Source organism: Rhinolophus hipposideros (genome assembly GCF_964194185.1).
Source record: "Rhinolophus hipposideros genome assembly, chromosome: 14".
Lineage (NCBI taxonomy): Eukaryota > Metazoa > Chordata > Mammalia > Chiroptera > Rhinolophidae > Rhinolophus > Rhinolophus hipposideros.
In genome coordinates, this window is record NC_138060.1 from 46,571,128 (window position 1) to 46,591,298 (window position 20,171).

The 20,171-nt window shown below is 37.9% G+C and overlaps 1 pseudogene across 1 annotated transcript in view; it reads left to right on the forward strand.

The window, feature by feature from the left end:
* The first annotated feature begins 5,065 nt into the window (after positions 1-5,065).
* The window catches only part of LOC308507631 (annexin A1-like), a 29,684-nt pseudogene continuing 14,578 nt past the window's right edge, over positions 5,066-20,171 (forward strand). The window contains exon 1 of the transcript in view: positions 5,066-5,379. The product of the transcript in view is annotated as an annexin A1-like (transcript). The remainder of the gene's footprint in view (positions 5,380-20,171) is intronic.

Sequence of the window (20,171 nt, forward strand, 5' to 3'; positions counted from 1 at the left end):
TTAGTAGTATGTTAATATTACACAAGCCAGATCAATTTTTAGTAAAAATCATATTTTATTTTAGCGAAATTACAATCATATGACTCAGATAAGCCTTCATATCTCAATGTTTACATTTACTTTCAGCTGTTAACAAAATTCAGTGAGTAAATGTGAAGACCTAATTGTCTTTATTAAGCAGTTCATGAATTGGGCAGCATTTCATCTAGCAAGGAGAAGGGTATTGCAGGGTTTGTACAAAATCGTAAGTTTTTATAAGAGAAAAGGTGAGGCAAGGAAGTTATTAACAAAAGAAAAGAAAGGATTATTTTTAAACTGGACATCTTTTTTTGAGGGGGAGAAGGAAATGGTCAGGGTTTCATAATGCAGATTGCCTTTTCTTATGGGGGAGGGGGCAGTGAATGGACAGGGCCCACGTGACAGATTACCTCTTTGATGTTGACCAGAAAATTCCAAACTGGATGATTAAGATTATGTTTTAGGGACGGTTGAAACAGCAGTTAGGTCAGGTATTAAATCAAGGTTTGGTATTCTGGGCTTTGGCACAAGTGATGACATTTTGGGGCCTGTGGTTTTCTTGTTAATACAGCAAAATTCTACATTTGGCAGCTACCAATTAGTTAAAAAAAGGGTTCGACCTTATTTTAGGGAAATTCACTTAGTTTAGGATGACTATACTTTTACAATATTTAAACTCTTGTACAGTTTGCTTTTGTTTGGGAGCAAATTGTAATTTATTCAAGGAGGGAAAATATGAGGTCAAGGAAGATTAATTATTGTAAAAATCAAGAAAAACTTTTCTTGCTAAACTCTAAAACTAACAGAAAATGTTAGCAACAAAAGCAAATAACTGTGATTATATGTTCTGGGATGTATTATGTAGTTATTTATAATTTGGAAACTTTGTAGAAATAGAATTTAAATTTATACTAATTCATTTCTCTGTTCACTCTAAGGAATTTCTAACTTTTGTCTTTTTTAATGTCATTATATCCTCCAATTACAATGTCTTCTGTGTATATAGTGATTTGCAGTTTTCAAGCAGCTTTTTCCATTTTTTTTATTAACAAGAACATCTTCAATTTGTTAAATGAAAAAGTGTCATACTGTAAGAACCCCCCCATTTTCTCATCCCCCACCACCACCACCCTGACTCTCATCCTCATTAGCTCTGTGATCTGAAGCATGTTTTGAGTTTAATTTTCTAGTTGGAGTAGATTAGTGGTTCTCAAAGTGTGGTGATTAGATACATAGGGTTCCCCAAGATCCATTCAGGGTACGTACGTAGGTAAAAATATTTTCATAGTAATTCCAGGTATTTTCATTCTCTCGAGTGTATGGAGTAGTTTTCTAGAGGCTACCTAATGTGGGATGATGTTATGGCTCTGATGATTGATAAAACATCTACTTGCTCATTTTATGTTTTAAAAATGTCTTTTGTTTAATTTCTAATAAATATAATATTAATAGATATAACTCACATAAGCAAAAGCTCTTTAGGGTCATTAATGATTTTTAAGAGTATAAGGGCTCTTGCGACCAAAAAGTTTGAGAATTGCTGAACAGGATAATTTCTATGGTCTTGTATAACTAAAAGTTTGTGAAGTGATACTCGTATATACACAAACTTGTTACAGTATTTTTCAGTTGCTGTGCCTTGTATGTTTTTCTCCATCTTAAGTGTGGTGGAGATTAAAATACTCTGGAATCCATTTTAAAAAGATTTCTTTCCAGAAAATTGTAGAAACTTCCTGTTTTATGTATCAGGAATTATGCTAGCATAATTGCCCTTTATGACATGGGTAGTTGGCCTCAAACAAATCATAACACAGGAAGGATTAAAGTGTATTTTTTCTTTCAGAGGAAAGAAAGGTATTATGTCATTCCAAACAAGTAAACCTGATGATTATATTTCTAACAACCTTAATTATACACCTCACCCAGGGGTCTGGATAAAGATGGTTTTTACACTTTAGATGGAAACAAACCAATGCAATGTAAATTTGGGTGTGTCACTCTCTTGCTTAGAGACTTTCAAAGTCCTGGAAGTCCTTAGGAGAAAGCTCCAAGTTATATATAAAGTCTTTCCAGGTCTTCATCCCCCCACTCCTCACCCCTCTCACTGCCCTGGCCTCACCTCTGTGCTCTCCCTCTAGCTTTGACTATATTCCAGCTCCGACATAAACACCTTTTATTCTAGGAAACTTCCTGATTTACAATCTCAATGCAACTATGTTTCTTACCCTTCAGCAACTCACTTATAATTCTCAGTCTCAGGGTAACCACTGGATCCAAAGAAAGAACCCTACTACTTATTGTATAGATCATGACCCAGGTGTGACGGGCTCCTGGCAACAAGCCTTGCCCAACCGCCAATTTGGATGAGAGATGTGTCCTCCTTCTTGTACCACAAAGGAGATATGTACATATATGGCAACACACTGTTCAGTTTGTTTAAAAAATAACTCAGAAAAAGAGATATTTGGCTCCAGATAGCAAAATACAAAATGTTTGCTAAGTATACAAAAATGAAATCCTCAATTACCTAAATTCCCTGGACATTGGTAAATTTAGAGAAAGCTAAGATCTATCATTTACTGAAACACACACACACACACACACACTCACAAGAGACCAGTTCAAAATCCAGATTGCCACTTGAGGAATCTATGGTTGCTAATTTATTTTGACAAATTGGTAGAGTTGATTTAAATTATTTATGATAATGCTTCACAGTATATTGTACAAAAGTAATGGAGGCATAGTTTTAAAAGTTCTGGGTTTTTAAGCTTTTTTGGGGAAGAGATGAAAGAATGTTGTTGTTTCTTTCTTTAAAATAGTATTAAAACACCAGAACTTATGAAGTAAATATGAGAGAAGTCTGCTTATGTGTTAGTAACTGTATATACTTCCACAATAAATTCTAGTAGAATGTCTGAAACAAAAACTCTACACATCTCACTTAGCTCATCTTCTACATGAAGTCAGTTGCTGGTGCAGGGCAATAGTGCCCAGTCCCCTCCCTACTCCCGTGCCAGCTTTCCCCACATTGGTGATCATAATATTTGGAAAATTTGGTCAGCAGTGGTATCTCATTACTGTCCATTGGCAGCTCTAATTACTAATAAGGTTGATAATTTTTCTCCTAAAAGATTCACTGGCCTTTGCAGGATCCTTTAAAATCTATAGCTGTGAAGCAATGGGAGTGGCATCTGCATGGGTGAAAGGGTTTTCATATGTAAATATTTCATATTCAAGTCACAATATCTCTAGCCTCAGTCCCTTTAACACATGTATACTCACTAAATCCCTCTTCTTATTCATTAACGAGTATTTATTGATGATCTACTATGTGACAAGCCCCATTCTGGGTGCTGGTGATAGAACAGTGAGCAAAATTGACCAAGTCCCTGGTGCGTACTTTCTATTGGGGAGAAATAAGCAAACAGAAGAATGTGCGATAATGTGCGATAATGGCAGAAGAAAGAACAGAGTACATGGGTTACAGAGTGATGGAGTGGAAAGGGAGGTGTTTTCTATTATTCAGGCATCAAGGAAGACTTCTTTGATGAGATGATACGTGAGTAGAGACCTAGATGAAATAGGGAGTGAGACATGCAGTTGTCTAAGGAAGAGTGCTCCAGAAAGAGGCAACAGAAAGCACAAAGTTCCTGAGGCAGGAGTGTGCCTGTTTTGATCGAGGAGTGGCTGGAACAGAATGAGGGATGGGAACAGTTGTAGAAGTTGAGATCAGAGAAGTGTAGGGGCCAGTTCATGTACAAGTTTATAGGTCACGGCTAGGGAGGACATCAGATTTATTCAGAAGGAGCTCAGAGAGGAAGATGAGAGATCAGTAGGAAGCTATTGCAATGGTCCAACAGAGTGGTCCACAGTATACATGGCTATAAGCCATTTCTCCCAGATAGGCCTGCCCTGTTCTGCCACGCTGAGGCCACAGACAATCTCCAGTATGACCCAATTTCTTTACTTCTGTGGACAGATCAAAGGTAGATGTAGAGTTAGGTGTCTTATGAGGTCTGTTGGGTGCTAAAGAGTCTGTGTGACAGGCAATCAAAATACCTAACAATGACAAGGCAGGAGTAGTGGGTGTCACCCTCACAAGTCAGAAGACTTAGTCTAGCACTTACAGGGTGGAAAAGAACATGCTGGTAACTCTAGAGAAAAAGCAAAGTAGAGGCATCAGCCTAAAAAAGAAGTGGCAGACACAAATGCGTGTGTGTACCAAATCACTTCATATTTAATCTCTGCATGAGGTACCTGGAAATCTACAAATGATAGCAAGAAGCAGCTTGACAGGCTGCTGTGTGTTTCACTTGCCAGGTACAAACTAGTTGGAAGTTTTCTTTCATATCTGAAATGCCACTTTTGAATAAAAAAGAGAAATAAAGTAGGTTCAAAATCTCAAGTCCAGCCCTCTATTCACAAACCAGATCAATGAGCTATCAAGAAGGAAGTGCGGGAGGGAACAGGATGCTGGGCACAGCACTAATTGCCTTCAGAGCCTGACTCACTGACCCCACTTGGAGAGCATCACAAAAGAACCTCATAGAGAGAATCAAAGACATAGGGGTACATGAGGGGCTAGATTTGTCATGGGGTGACATGGTGGCCATTGTTCCAGGTTCTCAGTTAGGGGAACACCACTGTCCAGGCATTTTCAAGCATAAGGCCTACCTTTTCCAGGAAACCCTCCCGACCATCTCAGCTCACACTTATCTCTCTTCTCTGGCCATTTTGGACCTCTGGATAGCACTATTCATTTAGCACTTAATTGTTCTAGAATGTAAACTTCATGAGGCCAATGACTCTTTTGCTCACTCCTATGCTCACTTGTGTGTGGAACACAGTAGGTAATCACTCAACAGTTATTAATTTTAAATTCCTTTAGGGGTACATATATATTTTTATATGTTTAGTGAGGATGAGATCAGACCTTATTTCTCATAATCTTTCTTTCTTTTCTTATTTCTCTTCCACATTACTGTAGCAGACACATTCAGTGGCTTGCACAGATGACCGTGGTCCATTCTGAAGTCAGCAACCGATGGTTCCTGTCCAGAGTGGTGCTTCTGCTGGCTCTCTTCCCATGCTGAGGAAGTTCTCCAGGGAGTTAAATCACCCAGGGCGATCCTCTGTCAATGAAGAATGGGAATTGGTAGAAAACTATTCCAGATTCCTTGCTTCTTGGTGGAATAATTCTGTGGTACATTCTAGAGTCTCTCAGAAGCCTGCAGGGCGTCAAGTCCAGGTGCTGGCAGTGGTTTCTGTCCATTCATCCTTTATGGCTTTCTTACCTTCCCGATCTCAGGTCAACATCAGCACTCTCTTACTCCATTTCCTGGGACCACCTCCTAAATCGTAAATAAACTACTTTGGTGTTTCCCTGAAAATAAGACCTAGCCAGATAATCAGCTCTAATGTGTCTTTTGGAGCAAAAATTAATATAAAACTTGGTCTTATTCTAATAATATAAGACTAGGTCTAATATAATAATATATAATATAACAGTATATAATATAATATAATGTAATGTAATGTAATATAATATAATATAATGTAATGCTGGGTTTTATACTAATTTTTGCTCCAAAAGACGCATTAGAGCTGATGGTCCAGCTAGATCTCATTTTCGGGGAAACATGTTGTACCCATATCCTTATGTTAGGGGCTGCTTTCAGTAGAACTCAAACGAAGACAATTACCTACAGTGTTTAGAAAAACTGTGCACATGGGGTTTCTATGAGTGAGAAAATGCAAATATAACATTTAGCACAGTGTTTGGCCTGTTGTAAATATGCAACTCCTTTAGTCAGTGTCATTGGTAGTCACAAAATACTTGTGCATTATTAATCTTTGAGGTGGAATTTTGAGGAGGACTCGAGGCAGAGGCCAAAGGGCTTCCACAACAACAACAATGACACTAGATGACGAGGAACAGGGCAAAGAGCAATGACAAAGCCAGGGAACGTGTGTATCCAAGGTGTTCACTTTTGTTGAACCAGTGGCATAAGAAGTGAGACTTCACCCATGGGCCAGTAAATAGAACTTCCCATATTTTCAAGAGAACTGATACAGGCCTAACACCTAGCCAGAATTAAGGATACTTACAATCTGATGGTAAGAGCCCTCTTAAAACAAACTTGGCAGGAAGGGTTAGAAATTTGGCTCTTTGAAGGGACAGGCAGATTCTGTAGGTAGAGTGAAAGAGGTCAGATCCCACAGGGGGTATTGGCATTAACAGTAAGCAGTGGCAGACCATGGTGATCGGAAATCATAAAGTTAGTCCTTTCATTTTTTTCAGAGAAACTCTTGGTGAAAGTGCTAAATTTAAGGTCTTAAAGAAAGTACAACAGGTTACCAGTCATACTTTAATTCTTGGCAAGACTAATTTTCTTAAGAAATTGAATCAAAAGCCTGTATCTCTTGATTCGTGTCCTATTTGAAGCAGTGGCAGAGGAAAAAGAATGGCTCCCAGAACTGTCTTGGCTTTTACAAAAGTTCATGGGCAAAATCATTGGGACTGTACCGTAGTATCAGCAAAGGTAAGCAGTACAAGACATTTTTCAGGAGTAGCAATGGTGCCCGACAATGTCTGATTTTATAGAAGGGTCAAGACTGGAAGCCCCTTCAAGGCACAAATGGTGTCCTGCTCACTTTTGGAGTTCCAGTGCCTCTTGTTGTGAGTCCTCAGTAAGTGTTGCTGCCTGGGTTGCCTGAGAGGGGACCAGGGTGCTGGCTTGACCACTTTCTCCTCTAGCTCTGCTGGCTAGAACAAAAACAGACCAGAGGTCCTCACTGATGTGGTTTCTTCTAAACCACCACTATAATTGACAGCTTACCCTGATAGGCTGTTAGGCTGCAGGCTGTCTTCTCACTGCTTTGTAATGAAAAATCTGATTACACATTTGTAAGGAGGACACAAGGTAGGATGGGAAAGGAAAATGCTGCTGTTCTTGTCAATAGGGAGAGGAGGCCGATTGATCAAATCATAAGGCACCGAGAGATGGAGTACAGGCAGCTGGAAAACAAAACCGTCTGAGTGTTTGGAGTCCTACTGACTCCTATGAGGAGATAGCCTCCTACTGACCTTGGTCCCTGGGATTCCACGTGTGTCTTAGGGGTGATTGGAGCTCATAAAGTTAGTCCTTTGCTTTTTCAGTGAGATGCTGTTGGTGAAAGTGCCGATTCTAAGGTCTTCAAGAAGGTACAACAGGTTACCAGTCATACTTTAATTCTTGGCATGACTAATTTTTTAAAGAAATTGAATCAAAAGCCTGCATCTCCTGATTTGTGTCCCATCTGAAGCAGTGGCAGAGGAAAAAGAATGGCTTCCAGTACTGTCTTGGCTTTTACAAAAGTTCATGGGCAAAATCAGAAACTAAAACCAGTGGCGTCCAACTCATGTTCGTCCACTAACAAGATGTTTGGCCTGGGACAGTCACAGCTTCTCTTGGCTTCAGTCCATTCTGTGTGAAATAACGAACTTAGATTATAGAACTTCTGAGGTCTCATCTCAGTCTGTTATCCTACGATTCTGAATATGTTGTTGAGACAAGAATTAGGTGTAGTTGCTATGCGAGATTACCCAGTTAAGGCTTTGCTCCCACTGACATGCACCAGGGAGGCTTTGAAAAGTTTTGCATTGTCTCCTTCTGAATGATTCCAATTGTAGTACCCGTGGTAAGTGAGCTTTTAAATTATTTGTCAATTAACTTTGCTTGTGATCCTTTAGCTGCACATTCACTTTAATTCCCTTTTTAAAATTTTTGTTTGTAGGATTGTATTAAAGAGCTTTGCCGTTCAAAGATTATACAAATATGCTCCTGTGGAATTTTCTATTAGTTTTCTGATTTATTTTAAACATTGAAATCTTTAATGCATCTGAAATTTGTTTTTGCAAATGGTGTGAGTCACAAAATACAACTATACCCCAATCCCAAATTGACCCTCTATCTCTTGGCTATTAGATTCCCTACTGATTTGACATGCATTTTTATGTCATTCTCATCAATGTATGAGTTTCTTAAGGAATTCTTTCCTCTAGTCCATTGATATATTTAACTATTCTTGCATTGGTAAGGCATTTTAACTTCTGATTTTTAAAAGGTGAAATTTGTAGCAAATAACATCAGTTCTCCTCCTGGGTCCCCTTGGGTCCTTTTTCACTATTTGTTTCAGAGTATGTTTTTCTTTAGTTATACCATTATATATGTTTGAAATGTTTCATTGTTTTTATTTTTTTTAATTAAAATAAAAATGAGTCTAATATAAGTATGGTCTTCTTTTATAATTGACATAAAACATTGTATTAGTTTCAGGTGTACAGCATATTGATTCGATATATGTATATATTGAAAATGACCACCACAGTAAGTCTAGTTAACATCCATCACCATACATAGCTACAAGTTTTTCTTTTTCTTGTGATGAAAACTTTTCAGATTTACTCACTTAGCAACTTTCAAATACACAGTACAGTATTAATAACTATACATAGTCCAGTGTGGTCTTTTTTAATGATTACTTCCGAGATTCTTTGAGATCAGTGGTTTTTAACTTCTTTGGAGTTACACGCATATGACTATAGTCATTAACTCTCTCCCCAGAAATATGCATGAGTGCATGCACACACACACTTGGTGACTCGTTTCAGAGTACTTTGCAGTGAGGGACTTCTGAGTTTTAGCTTTTTCATCCTACACTTTCCGTTCTTTTTGGGGGGGTGACTTCACCTAGGGAGACCCAGAGGTGCTCCTCCCCCCTTAACCAGTGACTGACAGGTGAGAATATGTGAAAATGCACTTCTCTCGCCTTACAGAAGGGATAAGGACAACTCTGAGCTTTAACTGATAGACCCAGCCCTATCAGCCTGAAGCTACCATATTTTGCCATGTATAATGCATACTTTTTTGTCCAAATTTGTGAGGGAAAATAAGGATGCACATTATACATGGGTACTACTAATTCCATGTCTATATAAATGTTTTTAATTCTTTTATTTATACTTATGAGTTAAAAGTGTAACTCTAGAAATCAGTAACTATATCCATATGTAAAATAATACCCTGGAACACAACAATTGGTTTTGTTGAACTTATGATGAACTTACAATGATGAAGAGGTCTTGGCCTTCTATGATGCATAAATATCATAAATTTGTTACCAGTACATAAAATTTCTTGTACCTTCTATCTGTTCTTGTGTTTTGTAGTTATTTGTTGCATAAAATTTCTTGTATCATAATATATTAAAGAATTACTGTTAAAATTCCTTTATAATACAAAAGACAAGTACCTAAATGTAAACAAATATATATTTGAATTACCAAATTAAAACAAAAGATTTTTTTTCTCTGAAAGTTTGGGCCAAAAACATAGGTGTGCATTGTAAAGAAGAGCACATTATACATGGCAAAATACGGTCCTTGCCTCAAGACTTTTCACTCTGCCACCTTCCCTCCCTTTCCTTGTCCTGTTCCCCAACTCCCTGACAGGTTTTCTCCAGACACCCTTTATCAAGAAATCACTTGCACATAAAATCCTCATCTCAGGGTCTGCTTTTGGGAAACTCAATCTAAGGCACAGTCTCTTTCATCATCCAGTCAGATCACTCACCCAAGGAGAAGAACCATCCCACACCAGTCACCCACAGAATAGAGAGAGATATCACAGTGGGGTATCCTTTACCATTTCTGATCAGAAAGGCTTTCGGGCATTGAGTTCAGTAAACTCTGAGCTCCTGGTCATATCTTGCTGTCAAGACAATGATCGATAGCTGTAGTATTTTAAATGCAATTCCTAAAACACATAAAGTTTTTAATTTCTCAGAAATTATCTACCAGATCCTAGAAATAATGTTCCTGAATAGTTTGTTGACATCATTTATGATAATTAAGATTCAATTTGATCACCTCCAAGGGTTCACCTCAAACAAAAGTATCACATGCACTTGGAAGAAATTAAATAGAAGATTATAAAATGAATAAATGTCTGTGTATTCTTCTGACAAGTTTTAGACAGATTTAAAGATTTAATTGTTTATTAAATATTTTGTGTTTACTATATGTCAGGCACAATTTATTGCTCTCTCTAACTTAGTTGCACTATAAAATTATTTTCACATATGTTTTTGAACTTAATCTATTATGCACATTTTTCCATAAAAAGTCTTCCTCATTTTGATTGATGGCTGCACTATAACTAATTTCATTCTATTCTGCAATATTTATTCCCATAGTGAGATTTATCCTTGTTTTACTAGATTCAAAATTGTGACTAATTCTTTGAATCAAGTTTTCCCCTTCCTGGTTTTGTTAATTTGATTCATCTCTTTGTTAGCTGAATTTCGTGATCAAATAGTTTTTGTGCACTTGAGAGGTTATTTCTCTTGCTTTAATTTTGAATAACAGCCTTGTTATGGAGAATACTGAGAGCAATTTGATTTTTCTTTTCTATATCCCATCATTTGTTTTTATAATGCATTCATGACAGTTTTTTCTCTTTTTTTAAAATTTATTGGCGTGACATTTGTTAGTAAAATTACATAGATTTCAGGTGTACAATTCTGTATTACATCAACTATAAATCCCACTGTGTGTTCACCACCCAGAATCAGTTCTCCTTCCATCACCATATATTTGATCCCCCTTACCCTCATCTTCCACCCCTCTTTTTTTTCAATAAAAATGACTTCAGCAGTCTGTTTTTCTCTTCCTCCCTGGCTCCTTGTTTTTAGGGTGTTTTTTTTTTGGGGGGGGTATTAAGTTTCTGAAATTTCTTGTCCCTTATTGATGTATAGATTTAAGTCTTCCATTGTTTATGGGATAACTTCTTTTATAATTATTTTTTCAATCCCATTAGTTGTATTCTTGTTTTCATATAACAAATTGTATGTATGTTTAATCATTATATATATGTTTAATCTACCTTCCATATCTATTATCTTTCATTTTTCCAAGAGTTTTTAAGCTTTTTGTCATTTTTTTCTGCATTATCTTTAATCATTTGAATATTTTTCTCCATGACTGAGATTTTGTCTTAAACCAAATCATTTTTTTTTTACTACATGTTTTAAATGATGATGTTTTTGTCCTCAGTGTGTTTTCTTGGATTTTTGGATGTGTAAATCATAAGGAAGTATGGCTCCTTGTTCTCAAAGCATGATACGAAGTTATATGTTGTCTAAGTGCCAATAGGGTGTGTGTGTTTGTGCGTGTGTGTGTGTATAATGGCATATATGTATATACATATATACACATATATATCATCATATATACATATACGCTTATCTTGTTTTTTCTTTTACTTTATTCAACTTATTAGACTAGATTTTTGGTATATTATCTGGCTTTACTCTGCCATTATACCTTAGAAGTTGTTGACTTTTGTTCTTGATTAAAGAAACGTTTTTGGTAAAGGTTTTTCCCTGAGATGCTTTTTTCTTGTTTAAAAATGTTACCTTTAGCAACATAGTACATGGGCTGTCAGTCTCAATTATGGATCTCTTTCAGAAAACCAACAAAGCAAAAGTGGGCTTCTATTCCATAATTCCTGAAGAATGAACTAAGGGCAGCTTTGAATTCTATAAATTATTCCTTAAAACTTATAGGAGTAGGTTTTGTATCCAGTTTTGCATTCTGTCATAAGTTCATTATTACCTCTGGTGAACTCATTGCTAAATCCTAAAAAAATTTGGAACCAATAAAACCTATTAAAAATACCATGTAGGAATCTGTTCACTGAAAATCTTAAACTAATTCTATTTCTGTTTTGCAACATCAAACATCAAAGATCATAAGATTGTATTTATGATGACAATGACTTTCAGTATTTTGCACACGAAAGAATCTGTTAGGACTGCCAAGAAATCACGATTTCAAAGCTTTAGTTATGTACTCTGAAGACTCCAATATAATTGTTATTAATGCTCTCTCAATGAGTAACAAAATTCCAAACAACATTCCTGCTTCTACCTCTGGGTCACCATCTTCGTTCTTTTCTTTTTCACTCTTCAGGCCATTGGGGTCTACCATTTTTCATTATGTATGACTGATTTCCTTTTGTATATCATGTTTTCCAACAAGATTGAATTGGAGGTTATTTTTGAGGGGATTTTTAATATTTGCAAGTGATATTTCCATAGATTAATAGCAATATGACTTTTAAAATGTTTTAAAGAAATCTTAACTAGATCTCCACACTTCACCTCCTCTTAACCTTTTCCCTTTTGCAAAAGCCTTTGTAAAACTTTGAATAGTGAGAAACTCCCACTAGCAACCCACATAGTTTCCCTCCAAATGGGCTTATCATCTTTTGAGGCAGTTTTTCACATGATTTTGGCTTTCACACTTTTGGTCGTCTGTCATATTTTGTTTATTAGAATAGGTGGAGATTTAGTTGTATCTTTCATGTAAAACATAGAGGGTAAAATGCAAGACTTTGCTTAAAAGAAACTAAGGAGATGGAATGAAGTCTTAGATGTATAAAAGAACTTTAAGCTTGAAGCTGGTTTCTCTTATGCTGTCTTGACCTTTTTGACGAGTCAGCATTTTGGGTTATTGTTTACGGTTGGGATCTTTGCAGGAACCAATGCTGGGTCCATGGGAAGGATCTACCTTATATTGATTTTCTGGGGGCATATCATCCAGAGTTTAGTGTGGTATCTTTAATTTAAATGTGTCATAGTGTGAACCTAGTAAAGATCCACATTATTTAAACTTTCTGGGATGGAATTTTCTCTAAGTTGTACTCGCTGTACAACGTCTAAAATGGGGTATTGAATCCTACCACTCGTACCCCAGTTGACACAGAATATCCTGCACTGTTGGATGCTTGAAGGCCAGCATATGAATGGCAGCAGAAAACTCAGACTCAGCAGACATCTCATATGGGGCAGTGCTGTCCAGAACTGTGGCCAGTGAGGGCTGTGGTACCCAACAGAAGAGGCAACAGTGCCTGGAGAGTGTGATGTTGCTAAACAAAAGGACAGTAGCTGGGAAAAAGGCAGCCTACAGATTTTATATAGTAACTGAGCTCATGGGGGAATGCTGTTAGGTTTGCAGTAACACAGGAAAGGATTTTATAGGACTTGCAATATGTATTAGCAAGAGCTGCTATGGAGAAGAGTGGAAAGAAAGAACCAGCAAACATTTGTTACCCTATCTTTTGAGAATAACATTTTCTATGATAATATATACTTAATATATCCATGTCTATTGTTAGTTAAAATGTAGTGGTGTAAGGAAAAAGTTGATGGAATAGTGTATAGAGATTTTGGCACTTCTGGTTTTCTTTTTAGTAAAAATTTTGTCATCCAACTCACAGATAATTTATATTCTCAACATAAAAATGAAAATAAAGAGTTTTACACTTCTGTGGAACACGATCCTTTTCAAAGACTTCCCCATACATATTTCTCACTCACGACATTTTGACAAGGTTGACAGAGCATGCATTACTTCCATTTTGACAGAAGCAAACTGAACCTCAGAGGAAACAGAAATATTTCCAAGAGTAACACAACTAAAAATTGAAGGGACTAATACATAAAACAAGTCTTCTAACATTAAGATCACTGCTCTTTCTACCAACTCTTGCTTATTAAAATAGTTTTTCACAAAAAGATAGTGTACATTAAGTTTTATAAATTCAGCTGAAATGCAACACTAGGCTAAGCCAATTTCTGTAATTTTCACATTATGAATAATGATACTCTGTATTAATGCACTACACAATTTTCAAAACACTTTCAAATTTTAAATAACCTTAAGAAATTAACAGGGATAGAGAATGATTCAAGACAGTAGAGTAGATAAATACTGTACATTCCTCCTCCCATGAATGCATTAAAATTACAACCAAATTATAGAAAAATCAACCTGGAGGATCATCTGAAGTTTGGCTGAACAGAAGTTTTATAACTAAGGATATAAAGATGAAGCCACGTGGAAACTGGTAGGAAGTGTGGAGACGTGGAACAGGCCCCAAACCTCTGTGTGGTGGTTGAGAATCAGGAGGGACACCTCAGCTGTGGAGGTACTATAGGCCCGGTACTGGTGGCAGCTGCCCTCAGTTTGCAACATGGCTTCTCCCAGGTGACTCCAGGTTTAGTACAGTTAATGACCAACTGTGGATAGCTTGTAGCTCCTACGAGGTAGTCCCCTGTCAGTCACAGGCAGTGGCTGACCTGGGCTTGCCCTGAAGCTCCTTCCAAGAGGCCCCACACCAACATACTTAGAAGTTGGCTTCAGACCACAGCAGAGCACTATCTAATTAGCCCCACAAGCAGCACACACAAAGGGCAGTCTCAGCAGACACGAGAGCCCACTTGGGCAAGTCCCACTTTGTAGGGTAAGCTGTGAACATGGCCAAACCCCACTGCCAATCAGCTTTAGGGTCAATTCTACCCACAGACATGCCAAGAGCAATTAAGGCTCAACTATAACAGTAGGGCACACACAACCCACACAAAGGACACTCCTGGAGCACCTGGTTCAGGTCACCAGGGAGATTCTACCACTTGTCCCCACAGGGCACCTACAACAGAAGGCCACCCAGCCAAGACTGGGAGATGTACCAGATCTACCTAATACATAGAAACATACACAGAGAGGCAGAGAAAATGAGGAAACAAAGACATACATTCCAAATGAAAGAACAGGAGAAAAATCCAGAAAAAAAACTAAACTAAATGGAGGCAAGCAACCTACCAGAGGCAGAGTTCAAAACAATGATTGCAAGATGCTCAAAGAACATAGTGAAAACTTCAACAAAGATACAGCAAGCATGAAAAAGGACATAGAAACCATAAAAAAGAACCAGTCAGGAGTGAAGAATATAATAACTGAAATGCAGAATGCATTAGAAGGAATCATCAGCAGACTTTATGAAGCAGAGGACTGAATCAGCAATTTGGAAGACAAGGTAGCAGAAAACACCCAGTTGGAACAGCAAAAAGGAAAAAGAATAATAAAAAAAGGGGATAGTTTAAGAGACCTCTGGGATAAGATCAAGTGAAACACCATTCATATTACAGGGATACCAGAAAGAGAAGAGAGAAAACAAGGGACTGATAACCTATTTGAAGAAATAATGACTGAAAACTTTTTTAACCTGGTGAAGGAAATAAAGATACAAGGTGTGATCAAACAATACGGTGAATGTTTAAATTAAAAAATATATATATTACAGTAAAAGACATATTGCCATTAACTCCCCTCAAAATACTCCCCCTCACTTTGAACATCAAAGAATAATGGGATCATCATTCTTGCCACTTTCTGAAGCAGTTCTGGAAGTCCTCTTTCATTGTATGTCTTTAGTTGCTCTGTCATGGCTGCCTCGATGTCTTGAATCCATTCAAAATGTTTATCTTTCAGGGTCGTTTTGACTTTGGGGAAGAACCAGAAGTTGCACGGTACCAGATCCAGTGAATAAGGTTGATGAAGACACACTGTAATGTTTTTATTTGACAGAAATTTCCATACCAGTGGTGATGTGTGACATGGAGCCTTTCCATTGTGATCACAAAATATTGTGAATGCTGCTGCTAAGTGCCATCCAACAGAAAGAACAGGATCTTCAATACGGGAAGTGGCAAGTTGAACCTTAGTAACAGTGTGTGACATGTTTCAACTTGTTCAGTGCAGTCAATCAAGTGTGAGCAAATGTTGAGAGAAGGTGTGTTTTAAAGTGTGCCATAACTCATTCTCCATCATGACAATGCTCCGTGTCACACATCGCTCCTGGTATATGGCAATTTCTCTCAAATAAAAACATTACAATGTGTTCTCATCCATGTTACTCATGATATCTAGCACTGGGCAACTTCTGGCTTTTCCAAAAAGTCAAAGTGACCATGAAAAGTAAACGTTTTGAATCGATTCAGGATATCGAGGCCCCCATAATAGCACAATTAAAGACACTCACAAAAGAAGACTTCCAGAACTGCTTCAGAAAGTAGCAAGAATGATGGGATAAGTGCATTCAAAGAGAGAGGGAGTATTCTGAGGGGAATTAATGGCAATGTGTCTTTTACTGTAATACTTTTAAAAAAAAATTAAACATTCACTGTACTTTTTGATAACACCTCATACAAGCCCAGAAAGTGCAGAGATTCCCAAAGAAGATGAATGAGAACAGACCCATACCAAGACACATTATAATTAAAATGGCAAAGGTTAAAAACAAAGAGAGAATCCTAAAAGCAGTAAGAGAAAGGCAATTAATTACTTATGAGGGAGCTCCTATGAGATTGATTTCTCAACAGAAGTTTTGCAGGCTGGAAGTGATTTGCACAAAAGTCAATGATAAAAAGCAAGGACCTACAGCCAGGAGTACTCTACCCAGCAAGGCTAGCATTTAGTATTGAAGGTCAGATAAAGAGCTTCCCAGACATGAAAAAGCTAAAGGAGTTTATCACTTCCAAACCAGTATTACAAGGAATGTTAAAGGGACTTCTGAAGAAGAAGAAGGAGAAGAAGAAGAAGGAGAATGAGAAGAAGAACGAGAAGGAGAAGGAAAAGAAGCATCAAAAATATGAATAATAAAATGGCAATAGCTACATATATATCAACAATTACTTTAAATGTAAATGGATTAAATGCTCCCAGACATAAGGTGGCTGAATGGATAGGAAAATAAAATCCTTACATATGCTGCCTACAAGAGACTCACTTCACATTGAAAGAAAAAAAAAGCTGTGATAGCAATACTTATACCAGACAAAATAGACTTTAAAACAAAGGTTATAATAAGAGACAAAGAAGGACCCAGTAATCCCACTTCTGGGTATTTATCCAAAGGAATCCCAAACATCCATATGTTCATTGTAGCATTGCATACAATGGCCAAGATGTGAAGGCAGCCTGGGTGTCCATCAATGGAAGAATGGATAAAGAGGAGGGGGTACATATATACAATGGAACTTTGCTCAGCCAGGGAAGGGAAGGGGTTCTTGCTATCTATGGCAGCACAGATTAGTCTGAAGGGTATTGTGCTGAGTGGACTGTATCAGACAGACAAAGACAGATGCAATGTGATTTTGCTTATATGTGAAATCTAAAGAACAAAATAAACAAACAAAACAGAAACAAACTCATAGATACAGAAACATTTTGATGATTGCCAAATGGGAAGGGGCCTGGAAGTAGGTGAAAAATTGGAAGGGATTAGGAAATACAAATTGATTGTTAGAAAGTAGTCATGGAGATGCAGGATATAGCATTAGGAATAGTCAATAATATTGTAATAACTATGTATGATGTCAGATGGGTATTAGATCAATGGGAGTGATAGATGGGAGGGGTTTGGGCACAGAGTTAAAAAGGTGAAGGGATTAAGAAATTTAAAAAATGGTAGTTACAAAATAGTCATGGGGATGTAAAGTAAAGCATAGGGAATATAATCAATAATAATGGTAATAACTATGCATAGTGCTAGGTGGGTTCTTGACTAGTCAAGGGGATCATTTCTTAAATTATAAAAATGTCTAAGCACTCTGCTATTTATCTGAAACTAATATAAAATATAAAAAGAAAAACCAAGAAATTAACAGGGAAATTATTACTACCTGTTCTGTACTGGAGAAGGAAACTGAGGGACAAGAAATTTAAATTATTTGCCTAAATTCTTCTGATTCCCTGTTTGCTCATCACTAGAGTAGATTACTTCTTTTTTTTTTTTCCTCCCCTTCTTCTGCCTCCCCCAACAATACTCTGGTTCAAACTGTTGTTTCTCAGTCTAGTTGTGTAGGACACACACAGCTCCTTGGCCCATTCTGGTGTTATGAGCCTTGCGCTCCCCCCAGCTGAGGCAGTCAGTCGGCCGCTCATAGCATCCCGTGGCAGCCCACGGCAGCCCACGGCAGCCACGGCAGCCACGGCAGCTCAGTAGACTCTGCCTGCTCACGGCAGCCCAGCTCGTTGTTCACAACCTTAGCTGTAGAGGTCTCAGCTCACTGGCCCATGTGGGAATCGAACTGGCAACCTTGGCGTTAGGAGCATGGTGCTCCAACCACCTGGGCCACCGGTCTGGCCCTAGATTGCTTCTTAAAACTCTTTGCACCTTATAGTTATGGTCATACTGACACATATCCTGTCATGTTTTTAAATTTAACTCATTATTTTTCTTCTTTCACATGCTTCACATGTTGTCCTGGGTTTTCTTTCTAAGGCATTTATGGTGAACCCTGAACCAAAGTTGCTTCCATCTGTAATTGAGAGGTTAGTTCATTGACATTTGTGGAACCCAAATGAGATCATCTCTACAAACCACAAGTGAATCTCCCTTTTTGTCTAACCCCCAATCTCAGCCTTCTTTTAAAAAGAGGAAGAAGGTTGTAAAAATTGACACCTTTTAAATTGGCAGTATATTAGAAAAACAAAAACAAAAACTTGCTTTGAAAATAATTGAGGTGTGTGGATGTCAGGAGTGTTACCTGCTGGGCTACCTGGCAGGTGCTAACTGTCTGGCTGAGATTGACCCTTGATATCTGCAAACTTCCTCAAGAGAGCCCTTGGGCTTGCATCTTCATCAAAGAAGACAAAAAAATGAGAAGTTTACAAATCTTTGAAAAAAAAAAAAAGAAAAATGGCCTTTTTTATTCCTTGCTAAAACAGTCAGAAAGATCTGCCATTTATACATTGTTTTTCAAGTCCACTGGTAGAAAGCACCTCCTGCATTGTATCCAGCATTGGCATTCTCCTAGAACCTTCAGTATCAAAACCCAGTGTGGGGACAGAGCCAGGAGTGCAGTTTCCAGGCTGTTGGCCTCACATGGAAAGGTGCTGGCTCAGGTAGTAAAAGGCCATCAACTGTGATTGGATGGCCATCAGCTGTGGCTAGTTGGCCATCAGCTGTAACCAGTGAGCGATTGGCCACTCATATAACTGCCGTGGCTACGCTAGAAGCAAATGGGGTTAGCAAGAAGATGATGGATGAGCGAGCAAGCGCGGATTGCAGTTAGGATGGCAGGTTGAAGATCGTGTGGATCCTGCTTCCTGTGTCTCCAGCCCAGCCTCCAGCAAGACTATAGTGGTATGACTCCCCTATCTATGGCTCCGTGGGTGTTCCTTTTTGGACTCACCATGTCCTGCGTTCTTATGTGGGGAGCGGGACCAGAGACCCCGCCTAACACCCTGCATGATACCCAGAATGCTCTCCTTGGATCTCAGTCACTGAAAGAGGCATTTCTAAAAGGGAATAATGAGCAAACTCTCGATTGAAAAGAAGTATTTTGTAGAGTAATTAAAGGAGATATTTTAAAAAATTTTTCCACTTTTCTATTTTTACTGCTCCATGTGGAAAATCAATGTGATTCAAAGAGTAGCTAAAAAGTTTGGGAAGAAACGGGCAGAGTTGAAAGCACTGTCATGCTGATAACTTGACCATAAACTCAAAGAGCCTTTCAATGTATGGAGGCTCAACCCCCAAAATTGTGAAGTGGGAATGTGGAGAGGATAGTAGTAATCTGGAGATAACAAGATGTGAAAGCTCTTTGCATAACTCATTAGACTAGAGTCCTCTTTCCAGTGTCCAGAAGCTCCCCCAGGCAGGAAGCACTTGCCCAAAGAATAACTGTTCAGTGTTGAGAACACATGGAGGGATGTTTTAAAGTCAGTGGTATTTAATTCTACTGGGAATTTCTCTCTCTCTTTTTTTTATTCCTACGTGGGAGGTAGTTAGGCTAGGGGGGAGTAAGAAGTAGGACTACCGAGCCAGAGTGATTAGTAAAAGGTTTTTCCACATAATAATTGTAGATGTGACTCTTAAGTCACACATGACCATTTCAGTTGATCAGAACATCCGTTATGACTGCCCACCCCATTGCCTTACATTTTTCAGTCCTAAAAATCTGCAACATTTCAGTGAATTCCACTTGCCATTCAGACTTTTCTTGGTCACAGAGAAATAGTTTGGAATGTAATTAAATATGACACAAAATACGAACATTTCAGTTATATAACAGGGTAGGAAATGAGAAACAAATGAATGATAACGTAGTACAGATTCTGGAGGTGACCCCTGGACTCTCAATCTTGATTCTGTCACTCCCTAGCTATGAAATTTTGGGTGGGTTACTTAACCTCATTGACCTCATTTTCAAAATGGAGATAAAAACTGTATTATCTCACTGGGTTATTGTGAAGATTA